The following is a 21341-nucleotide window of genomic DNA, read 5'->3' on the forward strand; positions in this document are numbered from 1 at the left end:
TTATAGTTTAAGACTACAATTTTCATTAAAAAAATTAACAGGACTACATATTTTTAAAATCTAACCATTGGTTGCATATTTTTTATGTTCTTAAAAGTTAAAACACATGTCAAATTTTGTGTCAATGGGAGTATAAACTTATTTTTTAGAAAGATGTTACATCCACAACATTTTTACAACAAATCATAGGTGGTTAGTTATTATTGGTTCAAATTTGAACCTAACACTAAGATTACTTTTTTGCCCCAACAATAACAACTAGTAACAACCTGCCACTAAGGATTTGTTGTAAAAATGTTGTGGACATATCACTTCTCAATTTTTTATGCATAATTTTAGACTACAAAAACTTGCAATTTAAACAATGGATGACATAGCTATTGGTCTTCAATCTTCTAAAAATTTTGCAAGTATAGAGAATATAAGAAGAAAATGTAATCCGATGGTGGATTTGTCAAAATTCATATCCAATAAAAAGATATTGAGTGAGTGTAGCCTTAAACTATAATCAAGTTTGTAGTTAAATTTTGTCTTTACAATATTTGCAAACATTATAAAGTTGGCCCATTTCTAGCTTGTTTTTGATAAGTTAGGACAAAATCGTAGAAAAACAGAGAATTTAAGTAGGCTTAAAGACCAGATATGGTTGTTTTTATTAACACATTATTTGCTCGTACTTGGTTGAATTTGATACAGGGTTGAAGGTAAATATTGCCTCTAGAATACAGTTAAGCTAGAATTTTACAAGTAGCAAATTTTAAATATCGTATGAATTTCTTTATACATGTAGTGCCCTATTTTTCAACTGTCATTTAACGTTAAATTAAAATTTAAAGGTGAAATTGTAAAAAGATAATTTTGGAATTTAAGGGTAAAAACATCGTTTTGACTGTTAGATGCAGAAAAGTTTAATTTCAAACAAAATTATAATTCATAACTATTAGAATGATATATTGTCAATTAATATAATTCCTATATCTTGTCCTCATGTCATGGGACATCAATTTATAGTCTTCATCTCCATGTCAATCAAATTTGGGCGAGCCCACAGGACCTGAAGATCCTGGCTTGGGTTGCGATGGGCTCGTTACTTATATCTTGGGATGATTGATTGAATCTGCCAATGGGAAGAAGAATCTGGGTTTAGGATGACATTGACATCCATGACATTATTGATATCTTGGATGATTGATTCAATCCTTCAATAGGAGGAAGAGTCTGGGTTTAGGATGACAGACATTCTTGCAGTCTGCTTCAAACATTTAATAATGTCATTGATCAATTAGCTAACCAGATGATCAAGGAATAGGTCCAGTGAAACTTTTAATACTGCCATTAAACAGTTCAAGTAAAGGAAGAGTCCTATGGCCAAGATCTGATTGTAGGCTTCCATGCAGTCAATTCTTACTGACGGAGAAATAGTGTATTTATGGAAGATATGTGCATTATAAAACAAAGGAGAAATAGTACGTACCAGACAGAAAATATTGCCATAGACAAGTTGACGAAGTTACTAATCCCAACACTGATGCTGACCGTGCTTGCTAACTAGAACTAGGAGAGTTTCCTTGCGAATTGTCCTGGAGTAGCCAAAGAACATTACAATTTATAAAGAAGAAAAGTGTACTATCAAATCTAGGATAGTTCCCGTAAGGTCCAACAACTGAGTTGGTGCGGAATTGAAAGTCAGATTAAAATTGATAGAAAGGAATTGGAAGTAAAATTTAGATGTTGTTAAGTGCGGTATGCTGCTAACTCGTGGAATACAAGAAAATTTATCATGTATCTTTTATATATATATATATATATATATATATATATATATATATAAACTATGTATGGAAGATATGTGAATTATAAAAGCAAAGGAAGGATCATACGTACCAGACAGACAGTATTGGTTTAGACTAGTTGAAGAAGTTACAATATATATATATATATATATATATATATATATATATAAACTATGTATGGAAGATATGTGAATTATAAAAGCAAAGGAAGGATCATACGTACCAGACAGACAGTATTGGTTTAGACTAGTTGAAGAAGTTACAAATCCCAACACTGATGATGGCTATGTTTGCTAACTAGGACTAGGTCTAGGAGAGCTTCCTTGTGAATTGTCCAGGAGAAAGCTAAACAACATTACAATTTATACAGAAGAAAAAGGATACTATTGAGTTGGTGCGGAATTGAAAGTCAAATTAGAATTGATAGAGAAAGGAATTGGAAGTGCGGTAGGTGACGATCCATTTCTTGAGGAATAATTTCCATTAAGAAAGATGTTTTATGTATTTATTTATTTTTGAAAATTATAAAGAAGTTAGTTCACAAATTTATTTACAGCAACCTATGGCGTTAAGGTGACTGTAACGACCCCAACCCACCTATGTAGATATTGTCCGCTATGGGGTCTTATACCCCTCACGGTTTTTTTCTCCCCCAAAGCACAAAGCAGTGGGGGAAAAAGCCTGTACACATTGAAAGGAGGTCATTCCTTATAAACACATTCTCATGTGCTTCCCTAGGCGATGTGGGATTCCATGGAATGCAAGACCCCCTTTTTGGGTCACTACAATCCACCCCCCTTACGAGCACACGTGTCCTCGCGTGTGGGACCCACACTTCCGGCTAAGGCATAGCTCTGATACCATCTATAACGACCCCACCCCACCTGTATAAATATTGTCCGCTTTGGGGCCTCATACCCCTCACGGTTTTGTTCTCTCTCAAAGCACACAGCAATGGGGGAAAAGACCTCTACACATTGAAAGGAAATCATTTCTTATAAACACATTCTCATGTGCTTCCCTAGACGATGTGGAATTCCATGGAATGAAAGACCTCTGTAATGACTCCACCCCACCTGTGTAGATATTGTCCGCTTTGGGGCCTCATACCCCTCACGGTTTTGTTCTCCCCCAAAACACACAGCAGTGGGGAAAAAGGCCTCTGCACATTGAAAGGAGGTCATTCCTTATAAACACATTTTCATGTGCTTCCCTAGGCGATGTGGGATTTCATGGAATGCAAGACCCTCCCCCCCTTTTAGGTCATTACAGATGGTATCAGAGCCATGCCCTAACCGGAAGTGTGGGCCTCACACGCGAGGACGCGTGTGCTCGTAAAGGGGGTGGATTGTAGTGACCCAAAAAGGGGGGGTCTTGCATTCCATGGAATCCCACATCGCCTAGGGAAGCACATGAGAATGTGTTTATAAGGAATGACCTCCCTTCAATGTGTAGAAGCTTTTTGCCCCACTGTTGTGTGCTTTGAGGGAGAACAAAACTGTAAGGGGCATAGGCCCTAAAGCAGACAATATCTACACAGTTGGGGCGGGGTCGTTACAGATGGTATCAGAGCCATGCCCTAATCGGAAGTGTGGGCCCCATACGTGAGGATGTGTGTGCCCTTAAGGGGGGTGGATTGTAGTGACCCAAAAAGAGGGGTCTTGCATTCCATGGAATCCCACATCGCCTAGGGAAGCACATGGGAATGTGTTTAGAAGGAATGACATCCCTTCAATGCGTAGAGGCATTTTCCCCCATTGCTGTGTGCTTTGAGAGAGAACAAAATCGTGAAGGGTATGGGCCCCAAAGCGGACAATATCTACATAGTTGGGGTGGGGCCATTATAGATGGTATCAGAGCCATACCCTAGCTGGAAGTGTGGGTCCCACACACGAGGATGCGTGTGCCCGTAACGAAGGTGGATTGTAGTGACCCAAAAAGGGGGGTCTTGCATTCCATGGAATCCCACATCGCCTAGGGAAACACATAAGAATGTGTTTATAAGGAATGACCTCCATTTAATATGTAGAGGCCTTTTCCCCCACTGTTGTGTGCTTTGGGGGAGAACACAACCGTGAGGTGTATGAGACCCCAAAGCGGACAATATGTACATAGGTGGGGTGGGGTCGTTACAGTGACAAAGGCTGGTGTACTGTTGGTCCAAAGTCCCAAAAAAAAAAAAAAAAAAAAAGAGAGAGAGAGAAGGATTGCTATGAGTTAATGGATGAGGTAAAATTTAGTCATTGTATTACAAATAAATTATTTAGAAATACAAGTTGGGGCATTGTAGACACTATTTCGGATTTCACAACTATGAAATTAAAATCTCATTCTTGAACAAAATTGTTCCCCTTGACAAAATTATCACTTTAGAAGTTCCAGGACTAATGATGGCCATGCATGCTTCCTAACTAGGTGAGCTTCCTTATGAATTGTCCAGGAGAAACTAAATTTAGAACATAACAATTTTTTTTGAGAAAAAAAAGAACAATACAATTTAGAGAAAAGAAAAGGGTGCTATCAAAGCTGGAATGGTTCCTGTAAGGTTGTCAACTTCAAGACCCAAGTACAAAATACACCAACTAAGTTGGATTGGAATTGAAATTTGAAAATCAAATTAGAACTGTTAATTTTTTAGAAAGGAATTGGAAGTCAAATTCAGGTGCTGTGGAAGTGTGGTAGGCGATAACCCATTTCTTGAGGAATAATTTGCTAGTTGAGCTAATTGGAACCTAATGTTTGAGGGAGGACTAATTACAATAAAAGCATACAATGAAAAACGACAAATATATTCGTTTATAATTAAAAATTAAAATTAAAAAAAAAAATTATTTATTTTTTGATATATGATAACTGGTATTTTCTGATGTTCCCAACAAAGATGTTTAAGGTTCGAATTTATCACCATCCTCCATTGTTAAAACTATCAATTTTTTTATTTTTTATTTTGATAAACTATCAATTTATTTAATACACACACACTATTTGTTCAAATATCTATTCCTTTTGAGAATAAATATGTAGTGACCCAAAAAGGGGGGTCTTGCATTCCATGGAATCCCACATCGCCTAGGGAAGCACATAGGAATGTGTTTATAAAGAATGACCTCCCTTCAATGTGCAGAGACCTTTTCCCCAATTGCTGTGTGCTTTGAGAGAGAACGAAACCGTGAGGGATATGGGCCCTAAAGCGGACAATATCTACATAGTTGGGGTGGGGCCATTACAGATGGTATCAGAGCCATGCCTTAGCCGGAAGTGTGGGTCCTACACGCGAGGATGCGTGTACTCGTAAGAAGGGTGGATTGTAGTGACCCAAAAAGGGGGTTTTGCATTCCATGGAATCCCACATCGCCTAGGGAAGCACATGAGAATGTGTTTATAAGGAATGACCTCCTTTCAATGTGTAGAGGCCTTTTCCCCCACTGTTGTGTGCTTTGGGGGAGAACAAAACCATGAGGGATATGAGGCCCCAAAGTGGACAATATCTACACAAGTGGGGTGGGGTCGTTACAAAATAAATTATCTTTCAATATGATCATCAAAGTGTGGAGTCGCCTAGTGGTTGATGCTAAAACTATAGAGCATTCACATTAGTGGTGCTAAAAAATATAGCTTTTAGTATCTCAAACACCTACTCTATCTATTTAACTCCACATTTAACAATACACTCAACATCTCATCTTTTAGCTACTTTAATACCGCCAATGTGAATGCTAACCTCTCTATTTAGGGGAGGGGGATTCAAGCCTTAGTTGCATTTAATATATTAAAGAAACTAATGAGTATCAACACTGGTGGACAAGAGGGAGCAAATTTGACATCAAATTCCGCAATTCAAGTGCCAAATTTGGTGTCAGATTTTGTTTCCTCTCCTCAAATTTTCAAGCGAATTCAGCACACAAGTTGCCAAATTCTACTTCTCTCTTCATAATGCCAATAAACTTACATTTTTACAATATTTAGCCAAAAAGACTCCAGGAATTAGGGTTCGTGAAACTATGGAATATCTGCCCACAAACATTTCTAAGTAAGGAAGAGTAAGGCCAAGCCCAAGTGGCTAACTTCTTGATGAAACAACATGAAAAGACAACAATAATTGTAACTTGTATTCATTTTATTCCATTAGTGTTAGATAATAGTAACAATCCTTTCCTTTTTTTGTTTGAGGAAAAATAACAGTAACAATCCTAATAGAGCGATTGAAGTTCTTTTCTATTTACTTAGAGCATTCACAGTAGTGGAGGCATATTGCTATATTGCTAAGATTTAGCTCCACATACCCAAAAGACACGCTGCAGCAGTGGAGGCATAAGGAAAAAATTTAGATGTTCCGCTACAATGCACATTTATATATAGATGTGCACTGTAGCCAAGAGCAAAAAAAAAAAAAAGAATTTTTTATTCGACCGTTTAATAAAATAATAAAAAGTCACGCTCATCTCTCATCTTTCTCAGTCTCTCTCTCATCTCCCCAGTCTTTTTTTTTTTGCTGAATATCTCCCCAGTCACTCTCTCATCTCTCTCTCTCAAGCAAACTTCTCTTCCACCGCCGATCGCCTCATGCTGCCGATTGCCTCACGCCGCCTCACGCCTTACGCCGCCTTAAGCCACCGATCGCTTGCTCATCAAGCCGCTGATCTGAAGCTCATCGAAGCCGCCGGTCTGAAGCTCATCGAAGCTCGCCGACGTTGTGTCGCCGATCGCCTCATCTCACGCCGCTGATCTGAAGCTCATCGAAGCCGTCGGTCTGAAGCTCATCGAAGCTCGCCGACGTTGTGTCGCCGATCGCCTCATCTCACGCCGCTGATTGCTTGCTCATCAAGTCGCCAGTCTGAAGCTCATCGAAGCCCCCGGTCTGAAACCCATGGAGCTCGCTGGTCCGAAACCCATGGAGCTCCACCCTCTCTCTGCTATCTCATGCCCAGCGCCGATGTGGGTTTGTGTTTGTGTTTTCCAATCTGTTGTGGGCAAGTGGGCTTGTGTTTGTGGTTGTGGCAGTGGGCTTGTGCTCGTTGTGGGTTTTTTTTTTTTGCTGTGGACTGTCGGTAGTGGTGGTGGTGGTGGTGGTGGTGGTGGCGGTTGTGCCTGTGGTTGATGGTAGAGGTGGTTGAGGTTGGTGGTGTAATATTTTTTTGGTAGTGAAATATATTATTTTATTGTAGTGGTTATAATATTTTATTGTGATGTTTATATTATTTTATTATGTTAAAAGCTAAAATAGATCCACTGCTGCAACATGTGTGCAGGTAAAATAGATAAAGTAACTTTTAGTGGAGCTAAATTGCTAAAAATTTAACTCCACTGCTGTGGATGCTCTTACATCCAATTCGATCATGCAAAAAAACAGTAAATCACATGAATTAATTAACGCAACAAGCGTATGACTAATGTGAATAGAGCAATTGTATTCCTTGAATTCCATTAGTGCAAATATACAGTAACATGCGGACTTCACAATCCTAATAGAAGCTATTGATATTCTTTTCTTTTCACTTCTATATTTTTTCCTTAATTTTATATGCTTTTTTTTTTTCCCCCCAAAACAGGGCAGTGACAATATGTATGTCCATTAAACAAATAAAATGACTTAACATACCTAGTTCATTCTTCTTCTATTTTCCTTCTTAAATTTAATATCTGTCTCTAATTGCATTAATTTCATTGACGACAACATTTGATTGAGGGAGAAATACTGATATAGTGTCTGAAAGATTTTATATAAATGGGAGCATATCATTTGCAATTTGTTCAAATATTATATTCTTTAGAATACAATTAAGCTAGAATTTTACAAGTACCAAATTTTAAAAATCATATAAATTTCTTTATATTTATGTACTACCCGATTTTATTTTTCAACTGTGGTTTAACCAAACAGTAAAATTTAAAGCCTAAAAAATAATTTTAGAATTTAAAAATAAAAACATAATTTTGACTGTTAGATGAACAAAAGTTTAATTGCAAACAAAATCATAATTCCTAACTTTTAGAATGATATACTGAGTGCAAAAATCGAACCATCATCGGTACCAAAATCAAGTTTCAAAAGACAAAATTGATGTGAAAATTTGTAAAACATTTTGGCGCATAAGAAATGGCCATTTTCACAATGATCTGATTGTCAATTCTGCTAAAAACTTGTCCAATACTGTGACTTTAATAAGTCTTTGGAAATTTCTGTGGATGTAAAATTCAGATGCAGTTGGCGCATATGAAATGAGTCTCCATAGGAATTGTGATTTGTGAGAGGTGGGGTTCAAGAAATAGGCAGCAATAGCTAAGTATTTCTTGATAAATGCTGGAGTCTCACATGCAAATGCCTCTTTCTTCAAATCAAATATTTTGGACCAGATAGTTTTCCACCGTGTGGGACACTTCGCGAGATATTTTCTGCCCTGTTTGCCACTTTTTCTTTTCCATATTCGATTAACTTTGGAGTTTGTTTGGACCATTAGAAATTTTCCACCGTGTTTAACACTCTTCAAGATTTTTTTATTTTTATTTTTTTATTTTAATTTTCCGCTCTGTTTGTCACTTTGCTTTTTTGCCTTTTTCCACATTTAATGTACCGACGAAAATGTTTTTTTACAGGCTTACAGCTAGCTCAATGTGTCACCACTCATCAATGTATAGCTTGTATCTAACTGTTGGAAGTAATTTTTAGGTACTCCCGGAGCACAGAGAATAGTGCTCCCTCATCTCACATTCATGATGTGGTCTACTCATTAAATTCATGGTGGGGTCTACCATGAATGTGAAAAGAGAAAGCACCATTTCACTATACTCTGGGACTACCTAAGAATTTTCTGTTGTCCGTTTCTGCTATGATTCAATGAAGGTTCTGGTTTCCCAAAAGAGAAAAAGAAATAAAATTACTACTGGGGAAAAATTCACCAATGTCGTCATATACCCAAATGGTTGTTGAGGTTTGATCTTGATTTGACCGAGGTTTAACCGAGCTCGTTTAGTTCAATTGGATGTTAGAATGGTGTATTTCCCTAATTTATCGTCAAACCCATTCAGCTCTGGCAACGCAGTAAATGGAGAAAATGTTACATGTTGGTTGGAAGAAAATAACTTAAACGCCAAACTTATTTAAAAATGGTGGCCGGAAAATCATCTATGAGTGCCAACTCGCTTGATGGATCTTTAGAAGTACGGAAAAGAACTTGAAGGGAAGGGGTTAAGCTTCAATTTAAAATATTAGAAATTAAAAAAAGAAAAAAGAAAAAAGATTGAATTCAAAAGAGATCTCTTATCACAAAGTAAATGAATACAAATGTTATCACCGAATAGACCAAAGTGGATTTAAAAGACCAAAGTAGACTGAATGGACTGAATAGGATTGAATGGAGCATAATGGACCGAAGTAAACCTAATAGACAAAACTGGACGGAAATGTTATGTTGATGTGGCTCAATATGAGTATAGTAACAACAAATACTGCATTTTAGCTTTTAGATATTATATAGATATGGATATTCGATTCTAAAAAAAATATAGATATAGATATAGATGATATTTTTGCTAAATTTTCTTTTTCCGATTAGCGGTCAGAGTTTTAATAAGCAGTACAAATTAAATTGAAAATTTGCAAAACTTGCCATTACTTAAACTTCAATATGATCTACAGTAAGTAGGTACTTCGTTATCGAGTTTATTCATTATACTTATAACTTCAATCTTCCATAACGAATTTTTAAAGTTGGTGGTGACCTTCAAACCACCCATTGGGGTTTTTTGGGTTTGAGTTTTTCCCAACGTCACCATATTGCCAAGTACTTGAAATTTACTTTCAACGATATAAAATTTAGTTTAGGCGATTTAGTTGTCTCTATCATAGTATCATGTAATTAACTACATCATTCGATAAATTAAACTAATTAATCAACTTGGGTAATTGATTGATTCAACCCAACAATTTTTTTTTTCCTTTAACTTAAGCAATTAACAATTTGTTTAATTTAATATGAGATAGTAGATTCTAAAAAAGTAAACTTGATGATAATGCTTGCTCCAAAAAAAAAAAAAAAACTTGATGATAATGACAAAGGATTGGTAATTCTATGTGAGTCTTGAGGCCGTAAATACAGAGCAATTAAATCGGATGATAGTCATTATCCAATGCTCTAGAAAAGTAAAAATACAGTAATATTTTAGAGATTAGCTCTTTTAAGTGGGAAAGAAATTCAAGAAAGACAACCAAGGAAAGTGACACCACAATAGGTCCTGTAAAACATTTAATTCTGCCGACAATAATATCAAGGTTAAGAGTAAATAGGTTCTTTGCGACTCTGATGGCAAGCAAACCACTGAGTTATTGCTTCAAGATAGGACCGAAGTTCCCATCGACGTCCGCTAGCTAATCTATGACTAGGATTTTATGTAGTTGATCTAGGCCGAGGGAGAAATAGCGTATGAAATAGTTATTATAAATAGTAGGCTACCATTTATAATAAAACAAAGTTTAGCTACAAAATTGGTTGTAATATAAGCCTACAATTTTAGTCAATATCTTTTTATTGAAGGTGAATTTTAACAATTTCACCATTGGATTACATCTTCTTCTTATATCCTCCATATTTGCAAAATTTCTAAAAAATTAAAGATGAATAGCTATGTCATCCATAAATATTTTAAATTGCAAGTTTTTGTAGTTTAAAATTGTGCATAAAATATAATCATATAGATCATATAGTAAATAATATCTGATTGTCACAAAATTTGACATATATATTAAGAGCATAAAGAACATGCAATTCAACGATTAGATTTTCAAAATATGTAGTAATGCTAATTGATAAGGGTAAAATTGTGAATGTGAATATTCATGAATATAGTATCATGAAGCGACGTTCAAAATAGACCCGTTGGCCTCACTTGTCATAAATGGCAGTCGAACAGCTTTAGGACGTCTACAGCTTTAGGAAGACGGGGTTAACTTGGCATAAAGGCGAAGCTGACGACCCTAACGAGGCTGACGACCTCGACGAGGGAGTAGGCGAAGCTGACGACCCTGACGAGGCTGACGACCTTGACGAGGGAGTAGGCGAAGCTGACGACCCCAACGAGGGGGAAGGCGAAGCTGACGACCCTGACGAGACTGACGACCTCGACAAGGGAGTAGGCGAAGCTGACGACCCCAACGAGGGGGTAGGCGAAGCTGACGACCCTGACGAGGCTGACGACCTCGACAAGGGAGTAGGCGAAGCTGACGACCCCGACGAGGGTGTAGGTGAAGCTGACGACCCTGACGAGGCTGACGACCCTAACGAGGGAGTAGGCGAAGCTGACGACCCTAACGAGGCTGACGACCTCGACGAGGGAGTAGGCGAAGTTGACGACCCCGACGAGGGGTAGGCGAAGCTGACGACCCTGACGAGGCTGACGACCTTGACGAGGGAGTAGGCGAAGCTGACGACCCTGACGAGGCTGACGACCTTGACGAGGGAGTAGGCCAAGCTGACGACCCCGACGAGGGGGTAGGCGAAGTTGACGTCCCTGACGTGGCCTTGCTTGGTCTCCACGTTTGCATATATAAAGAAATATCTTGCGCCTCACGCTTGGTGTTAAATAAAAAGACTCCTACAAGGAAATGATCTCGCAAAATACGTCTAAAGAGACTCCTATAAGGAAAAGACTTCTAATCCAATAAGGAGAGGTCAACCCTCTACCACTATAAAAACCCCAATACCCTCACTAACCAAGGTACGCATAATTTACCCTCTCTAACACTTTAGAGTTGTGAGAAGTTCTAACTTGACCTTCGGAGGGTATTTGGCCGGCACCACACCGGTGCTCTCTGCGAGGTCTTCTCTTTTTGTGTTGTGCAGGCGTTGTTTCGAGCACGTGAGTGCCGTGTAGCTCACTGACGATTTTTCGGTATCATCAGTTGGCGCCGTCTGTGGGAACAGAGCGTACTTTAGCCTATCGCTTCCCGGACAAAGAGTTGCATGGTACTTACTCACTCAATGGCAACTACCAACAACGTTCAGGGAGACGAGCTGCGACCCAATACCCTGGAGAGGCAGGTCCAAACCCTTATGGCAACAGTGGAACGTCTCACCAAACAGAATCAGGACCTTGAAGAACAGCTACGGCAAAAGAACACCGCTATGGGTACCCAAGGGGAAAATCAAGAAGGTACCAGTGCCGAGCAAAGAGACCAAGAGGGGCCGGAAGGTAGTAATGCCCCAAGCAGACCCAAGCGACAAGATATGAATTGTCCATCCGTCACTGATATGACTCAACCCCACATTGTCGCGGAGATGCAGGCGATGAAGGAACAGATGGACGTCATGATGAACGCCCTCAAAGGACGGGTGTCCAGCGACCTTGATGATCTGGTCCACCGAACCGACTCGCCGTTCACCGCGTCCGTCAACTCCTTCCCCCTTCCACCAAAGTTTCGTATGCCGCAAGTGGAAAACTACGACGGAAACAAAGACCCTCTAGATCATTTGGAGTCCTTCAAGACCCTGATGCACCTTCAGGGGGTACCCGACGAGATCATATGCAGAGCTTTCCCCACCACGCTGAAGGGTCCCGCAAGGATATGGTTTAGCAGGCTGACGCCTAACTCCATCAGTACTTTCAAGGAGCTAAGCGCCCAGTTTGCTTCGCACTTCATCGGAGGACACAGGTATAAGAAGTCTACAGCATGCTTGATAAGCATCAAGCAGCGGGAAGATGAGACGCTAAGGTCTTACATAGCACGCTTTAACAAAGATGCGCTTTCAATTGATGAAGCTAATGACAAGATACTTGTAGCCGCTTTCACAAATGGGCTGCGGAAGGGTAAGTTCCTATTTTCACTATATAAGAACGACCCGAAGACTATGTCGGACGTGCTTTACAGGGCAAACAAGTACATGAATGCTGAGGACGCGCTTCTGACTCGAGAGAAGAGAGAAAGGCAAGAGGATACGCGACAGGACAGAGGGCAGAAGATGGCAAGAACTGGAGACGCTGAACGGACAGAAGCTACACCGCCCATGGAACACCAAGCACCTACGGAAGTACTACCAGTAAAAAGGATGGCATGAAGAGCAGCACCCCTTTATTTCTAGTTTACCTTAGTGAATTTTAGCTATACTCCTCAGTTTTTCTATTTACTTTAGTTTTTGCTACAATAACTCTTTTAAAGCCCAAAGGGCAGGTCTTCGTTTTCTTTTTAAGAACTACTTTTTCTATGAATGCATGGTTTATTTTAATAAGAGGAGTTTATTCACGCATCGCCAAAGTCGCCTACGGGTGGACGGTCACTACGCTAAGTTACTTACGGGTAGACGCATGGCCAAAGTCGCCTACGGGTGAACGGTCACTATGCTAAGTCACCTACGGGTAGACGCATGGCGAAAGTCGCCTACGGGTGGACGGTCACTACGCTAAGTTACCTACGGGTAGACGCATGGCCAACGCCTACGGGTGGACGGTCACTACGCTAAGTCACCTACGGGTAGACGCATGGCCAAAGTCGCCTACGGGTGGACGGTCACTACGCTAATTTACCTACGGGTAGACGCATGGCCAAAGTCGCCTACGGGTGAACGGTCACTATGCTAAGTCACCTACGGGTAGACGCATGGCCAAAGTCGCCTACGGGTGGACGGTCACTACGCTAAGTCACCGTCATCTCAATTAGACCACGACCCCAAGTGGACAACTCACAAGGTGACGAGGTACCAACACTTAATCACCTCAACAAGTCCACAAAGTGGAGGAATCCAAGTCTACAAAATAGACGACCCTAATATGCAGTCCATTAAGTGGACAACCTCATCTCGAGAGGATGAAATGTTATCAAGTCCATAAAATGGACAAGCTTATTAAGTCCACAAGATGGACGATTTCATCCTAGGAGGATGAAAAAATTATGAAGTCCATAAAATGGACACAAAGTGGACAACCATGTCTTATTAAGTCCACAAGCTGGACGACCTTATTAAGTCCACAAGCTGGACGACCCTACTAAATCCACAAAGCAGACGACATTGCTAAGTCCAAAGTGGACGACCCAATCCTAAGAGAATGAAAAATTATTAAGTCCACAAGTGGACGAGTTTATCATTAAGCCTACAGATTGGACGAGTCACTTAGTAATACCCACGAAATGGACGATTGCGCCAAGTCCCCAAAGCGGACGAGCCCATAAAGTTGACGAGTTCGTCCACTAAAGGATATGACTAATATTACAAGACGATGGTTTTAACATAAAAGATAACGAGAGGAACAAATCTACTAAAGAGACGAGTTGGAATTATCCAAATGAAAAGGACTTAAACTCCATGAACCTGTCAGTTTAAGCTGACGAGATCATGGAGTGGGGGGCAGCTGATAAGGGTAAAATTGTGAATGTGAATATTCATGAATATAGTATCATGAAGCGACGTTCAAAATAGACCCGTTGGCCTCACTTGTCATAAATGGCAGTCGAACAGCTTTAGGACGTCTACAGCTTTAGGAAGACGGGGTTAACTTGGCATAAAGGCGAAGCTGACGACCCTAACGAGGCTGACGACCTCGACGAGGGAGTAGGCGAAGCTGACGACCCTGACGAGGCTGACGACCTTGACGAGGGAGTAGGCGAAGCTGACGACCCCAACGAGGGGGAAGGCGAAGCTGACGACCCTGACGAGACTGACGACCTCGACAAGGGAGTAGGCGAAGCTGACGACCCCAACGAGGGGGTAGGCGAAGCTGACGACCCTGACGAGGCTGACGACCTCGACAAGGGAGTAGGCGAAGCTGACGACCCCGACGAGGGTGTAGGTGAAGCTGACGACCCTGACGAGGCTGACGACCCTAACGAGGGAGTAGGCGAAGCTGACGACCCTAACGAGGCTGACGACCTCGACGAGGGAGTAGGCGAAGTTGACGACCCCGACGAGGGGTAGGCGAAGCTGACGACCCTGACGAGGCTGACGACCTTGACGAGGGAGTAGGCGAAGCTGACGACCCTGACGAGGCTGACGACCTTGACGAGGGAGTAGGCCAAGCTGACGACCCCGACGAGGGGGTAGGCGAAGTTGACGTCCCTGACGTGGCCTTGCTTGGTCTCCACGTTTGCATATATAAAGAAATATCTTGCGCCTCACGCTTGGTGTTAAATAAAAAGACTCCTACAAGGAAATGATCTCACAAAATACGTCTAAAGAGACTCCTATAAGGAAAAGACTTCTAATCCAATAAGGAGAGGTCAACCCTCTACCACTATAAAAACCCCAATACCCTCACTAACCAAGGTACGCATAATTTACCCTCTCTAACACTTTAGAGTTGTGAGAAGTTCTAACTTGACCTTCGGAGGGTATTTGGCCGGCACCACACCGGTGCTCTCTGCGAGGTCTTCTCTTTTTGTGTTGTGCAGGCGTTGTTTCGAGCACGTGAGTGCCGTGTAGCTCACTGACGATTTTTCGGTATCATCACTAATGATATTGAGTAAGGTTGTAGCCTTAGGCTACAACCAATTTTGTAACTAAACTTTGTCTTTTATAATATTAGGTAAATATTATATATAGTTGGCCTAATAGCAATTTGCTTTTGGGGAAATTAGGTAAATATCTTTGAAAAATAGAGAATTGAAGTTGGCTTAGAGCCAAGATTTGATCGTTTTTATTAACACAATATTTGCTCTTACTTTGATTGAGGTTTTTTTTTTTTTTTTTTTAACACACGAAAATAGTAATAGTTGTTGGGACATATGTGTTTCACTTGTTAGGAACATATGTCACTATTTCATGTAATTGGCTAATCCTTTGACAAAACGCACTTTACTTGTATTTGGGTAGATCTAGGATGTGTTTAATACTTCAAGAAACAAGATTTCAAGTTCAAGTGTTAAAACCATGCAAGTCTATCTAAGATTCAAATATGAAAAGTGTTGTTCATTAAAGCTCGACAGCTAGCATCTATCGATACTTGAAGAGCTATTTCAACCCGAGGCTCGACAGCAACTCAACAGATAGGTATCTGTCGAGGTTTATGAAGTTCAGTTTTTTAGGACTGTTTTTCATTCAATCTGTGATTGTATGTTTAAGCTTTCTTTTCTCACAACCCTAAACATATAAAATGATTATTTTAAGGGCCGTCAAAGGTGACACAAGTTGCATAAGTGTTGAGAAAAGTTTGTTCAAGCAAATTGTGACCGGAGACAGAATTTGCCTTAGTTCATCTTTCTTGTGAAAAAGCTGCTGTGTTTGTGCACCGTAGGGTTTTGTAACCAAGGAGCTTCTCGATCTTCATCATGTGTTGAACTGAAAAACTTTGCAGCCAACAACCTTCTCTAGTTGGTGATTGAAGTCGCGTACTGGTGTCCGCGCAATTGGCTAGTCACGTACTGGGAGCCGTGCATTACAAGGAGAGATTGTCACTACAGAACAAGTCCAATTAGGTATTGGGATAAGGGTTCAACTGTAGGCTGGTATAAGGTACTGGGATTTCTTTACTTGTAACCACTTGTTGTGATAATAGTGAATTTTCGGGAGTGGTGACCTTAAAATCACCCGATGGGGTTTTTGCCGTGTAGGTTTTCCCCATTTAAAAACAAATCACCGTGTCAATTTATTTTCTGCTGCATACTTAGTTTAATTGGTGATTTGTTTGTATACTTAGTTTAATTGGTGATTTGTTTGTGCTACCACGCGTTTGTATGTTAATTTGATTAATTAATAAACTTGGCTAATTAATCAATTAATTCATCACAAGGGGTTAATACGTTTTTGGCCTATCAAGTGGTATCAGAGTAGGCACACTTTGATTAGGGTTAATCTTTGTTATGTGATCCATTGATCCCTGTTTGTCATAGATAGAGGACAATCTCTCATTATACCTCATTTATTTGATGGCACTAACTATGCATACTGAAAAGTATGCATAAGAGTTTTCTTATAGTCTCTAGATGAGAAAGTGTGGCAGACTGTGGAGATAGGCTGGACCAAGCCAAAGGAAGCGCCGACCGATTGGGATGATGCCAAGATTAAGGCGGCAAACTTCAACAGCAGGGCATTGAATGCTTTGTTCAGTGCAGTCACTAATGAGGAATTCAAGAAGATATCCTCCACTGAAACTGCAAAGGAAGCATGGACCATCCTCCAGACAACTTATGAAGGAACTGAGGCTGTCAAGGATTCGAAACTTCAAAGGCTCACTACAAGCTTCGAAGAGATTAAGATGGAGGAGGATGAGTCGTTTGATGAGTTCTATGCCAAGCTCAATGACATAGTGAACTCAGCTTTCAATCTTGGGGAAACCATTCCTAAACCCAAGATTATGAGAAAGGTACTCAGATCTCTACCCGAGAGATTCCATGCCAGGATTATTGCCGTTGAGGAATCAAAGGATATCGACAAAATTCCTTTGACAAAGCTGGTTGGTAATCTGCAGACCTATGAGTTAGGTTTAACAAGAATTGGCAAGTCGGGTAAGGGTAAGAGCATGGCATTGAAGGCCAAGAGCAGTGATACTGATGAGTCTTCAGACGATGAAGATTTTAAAATGAAGTTCTACATTACAAGGCAATTCAAGAAGTTCATGAAGAATGCCAATGGGAAAGGCTTTGACAAGGACCGTAGGCAATCCAATTCCTCACAGTTCAAGAGTCAAGACAAAGGGACAAAGGGAAAAATGATGCTAGGGATGGCGATTAGTACACTATACCCTCAGGACCAAAGTGCTTTGGGTGTCAAGGTTTTGATCATATGAAACAAGAGTGCCCTACATATCTCAAGACCATTGGGAAGAGCAAGGCACTTACTGCTACATTGAGTGACATCGAGTCTGAGGATGATTTTGACAATGAGGATGACGGAATCCTAAATGCCTTCACTGCCATTATCAATCCTACTGAGGGGATTGTTGAAGAAATGGATGAAGAAGAGGAATTGGTGGAGTCTAAGTTTGAGAAGATGTATAGGTTGACCACCAAGAAGCTTAGTGATATAAAGCTGGAATGAGAAGAGCTTTCCACAAAGTTTGATGAAGCCAATCAAACTATCGGAGCTTTGAGGTTTGAGAATAATTTCTTGGCTGAGAAGACCAAGAAACTTGAGGCAGAACTGTTCTAAGTTAGAGCTCAGCTGGAAAGGACTTCAAGCGCTAAGCTCGATGAGATGCTCAGTCTTCAGAAATCTACTTCTAACCAAACCAGTTTAGGGTATGATTTCTCTTCTCTTAGTATTACTTCTACTAGTACTACTGTTTTTGTTTCTCCTACTAATAATATTGAAACTAATAACAATGTTGTTAAAAATGACTTAGTTAGTGAGAACATAGACAAGGGTAAATCTATCTTAGGAGCACCCCCTAAGCAGGATAAGAAAGAAGTTAAAAACCCTACGGCTAAGAAGGCTAACTCTCAAAAGCCTAAACAGAAGAAGCAGCATCTCTGTTATCATTGTGGAGCAGCTGGTCATACTCAACCTAATTGCTATAAGTGGTTAGCCACTCAATAGAGCAGTGGCATGATCACGTCAGGAAACCAAAATTAGTTTCCATCCTCTTTTGCTCCCCTTGGAGATCTTCTCAAAGCCCTCATGTTTCTCTCGAACTTGAACGGTTTCAATTCTTCCCCCTCACCGCCAATTCAAGGGTTCACTCAAAGGAAAGGTTCTTCCAAGGTGTGGAAGGAAAAGGGCTTCAAGTGATTCTATCACTTTTTCTCTCTCCCCTTCTTGTTTTCGTTTGCATTACTTGTGTGTTTTGCTTTATTGTTTTGAATCAGTCTAATTTTATGCATTGCTTTGTTTAATTTGTTTTTGTTTGTTTTCTTTTCAGTTTTGATTTATTTTGTTTTTCATATAAAAATAAAAATAAGAAATTGAAAAATTGAAAAAAACAAAAATTGTGTGTGTTTGTGTACATTGGTACTTGTGTACCTTGGATGGCCATTGAAACAAAGTTTTCTAAACTTTGTATCGTTTGTAGCTTAGATGAGCATCTCTATGCAAACTAAGCAAGTGAGCTTTGTGACTCGTGTTTGTGATGAGTAAGGTTAAGTGATTTCTTATACTTAACACTTGTATCACTCTTTTTGACGGGAACGACTAGAAAATCTTAAGAGAAAGGCATAAATAACCATCTCATCACTATTGCCCGCCAATTATAAAATGATATTTATATGCTTCGGCATAGCAAAAGTGCAATGTCAATGACATCTATATGCTTCAGCATAGCAAAAGTGCAATGTCAAAAGCTTAACATCATTGGGTATTTCTTTTCTCTCTCTTATATACCCATGCATGATTTGCTTAAAAGAAAAATATACAAAGAAAAAATAAAAGCAAAAAGAATAAAAATATTTTATATATGATTATAAGCGTGTCTTCCAGAAGATGTGGGAGTTATAGAATGTACCTCGAAAGTGATAGTCCCCATCAAACAGTTATGATTGTGTGTGAGTTAAAGTGATTTTCTCATATCTCAAATCGTCATAACATGTAGACACTTATGCAATCTTGCGATATTTTTCACACACAACACGCAATATTCTTTGCTACTCTTGATACATGTGCAGGTACAATGTGATTTGGCCATCACAAGGTTTACATGTGTTAATGTATGCTCACTAAACTATCTTGACTTATTTTTGAAATATAAAATTGGTTAGACTTGTTTAGTGTGTGTGTGTGTGTGTGTGTGTTTTGGGATCTTTGTGTTTAACTTTTTTTTTTTTTTTTTTGTTGAGAGATGATTTTGAGAGTTCAAAATGTTGTTTGGATACTTGGTTGAGTTGCATGTTTGATTGCATTCATATCTGTGTTTTTCTATTTTTGAAAAATTGTTTTTGAGTAATCTTGACACCTCCTCGACACCTCTTGATACCTGGCTTATCTATTGAGCTCTTCAATTGCTTTTTATCGCAATCTCGACACCTCTCGATAGCTAGGTGGATCGATTGAGAAAGTTTCTATCCCCTCAATAGCTCCTCGACAGTTACCTCGATCTATCAAGCTTGTTTTGCTATGGACACCTTTAGACACCTACTCGATAGCTGGATCTGTCGAAGCTTTTTAAAGCTCGACACCTCTTGACACTTGCTATCTGTCGAGAATTACTGAACACCTATATATAAGGTCAGCGCGATTCAGTCTTCATTCTCCTTGATCTCTCTTGATCTGTCCGTGTCTATTCATCTCCCAAACCTCTCTCTCTCACCTTAAACCTCTTCCTTAAGGTTTCTTCGAGCTTAATCAAGTTTTGTTCTCACTTGGTAAGTCTCTAATCCCTCTTTGTCATGCATTTCATGCTTTTTAACCTAAGTTTTTGGATTTTTCGAAAATTTTGGGGGCTTTCAAAATCAAAGAGGTTTTTGTGAAATTTTTAGGTTAGGTTTTGAAGATTTGCTCTTAAAAACTTCATACATTGCATCTCATGTGCATTATAACTATATTTTCATACATTTAGATGTGTGTTATATATGTTATCTGTTTGTGTGCTGGCAGGATTGGATTGGGCTGAGCCCATGATGCAATTTTCCTTTGCATGTCACATGTTCATGCATTCCCATGCTCACGTACTCTCTTTTCAATATACTTTGATATATTTGAATTGTTTTCGGGACTTTCCTGAGTGTTTCTTTCTTCCCCCTCACTCTCTAGTTTACGTTAGTGCGTCATGGCACCCAAACGTAAATCTACTCCGTCTCGGAACCCTATTCGTTCCGGGGCATCTTCTTTTTCTGATCCCACCCCCTCTTTTGTTCGATTCCGTGATGAGCAAGCCCGAAAGGACTTCTCGAAGAACTTCTCTAGACGAGGCGTTCATTCGGAATGCTAAGTCATCTTGTCGGACTTCTCCAACACTGACCTACCTACTGTCATTCATAGTCGGGGTTGGAAGTCACTATGTGACGTCCCGTTCACCTATCCATCAGTGCTGATCTAGGAGTTTTACTCTAACATGCATGGATTTGATCATTCAGTACCTAATTTCATTACTCGCGTTCGAGGTATGCGCATTTTTGTCACACCGGAGATTGTCTCCGATGTGCTCCGTGTCCCGAGGGTAGAGTACCTTGACTACCCCAATTGTGAGTGTCTGAGGACTGTGTCCAAAGACGAGCTTCTTTCTGCTTTCTGTGAGCGCCCTTCTGATTGGGGTGAGCGTCAATTCACTTACTGTTCAGTCTTTGCTAAAGGCCCTCGGTTTTTGAAGTGTCTGAGGACTGTGTCCAAAGACGAGCTTCTTTCTGCTTTCTGTGAACGCCCTTCTGATTAGGGTGAGAGTCAATTCACTTACTGTTCAGCCTTTGCTAAAGGCCCTCGGTTTTTGAACATGGTTATGACTTTTGTTCTTCATCCCCTTTCTCATTATAACTCTATTACCGAGCCCCGTGCTCAATTTTTTCTTTCTTTGATAGAGCATCTCTCTATAGATTTTCCCTCTCATTTCATTCTTTCTATCATAGATGTCTATAAGGATACAACATCCCGTGATAAGCTCATTTTCCCTTCGGCTATCACGAGGATCTTACACCATTTTTATGTTCCTTTTCCTACTTCCGACCACTTGCACGTGATGTGTGCTATTGACGCCATTACCATTAAA

At 40.0% G+C, this 21341-nt stretch overlaps 1 protein-coding gene across 5 annotated transcripts in view; it reads right to left on the bottom strand.

Annotated features, from left to right (window-relative positions):
• The window catches only part of LOC126692377 (putative receptor-like protein kinase At3g47110), a 181236-nt gene extending 179084 nt beyond the window's left edge, over positions 1-2152 (bottom strand). For 2 of the 5 annotated variants that reach the window (XR_007645006.1, XM_050387974.1), the window contains exons 1-3: positions 2017-2152; positions 1475-1580; positions 1337-1375 (exon numbers count right to left, since the gene is read on the bottom strand). The gene's annotated coding sequence lies outside the window, so the exon portion shown is untranslated. Of the gene's footprint in view, positions 1-1336; positions 1452-1474; positions 1581-2016 lie in introns of those variants that run through there. The other 3 variants (XR_007645004.1, XM_050387973.1, XR_007645005.1) reach the window with 2 other exon arrangements.
• Positions 2153-21341: the final 19189 nt, after the last annotated feature.

The sequence above is a fragment of the Quercus robur genome, chromosome 7, assembly GCF_932294415.1.
Source record: "Quercus robur chromosome 7, dhQueRobu3.1, whole genome shotgun sequence".
In the NCBI taxonomy this organism is placed as follows: domain Eukaryota; kingdom Viridiplantae; phylum Streptophyta; class Magnoliopsida; order Fagales; family Fagaceae; genus Quercus; species Quercus robur.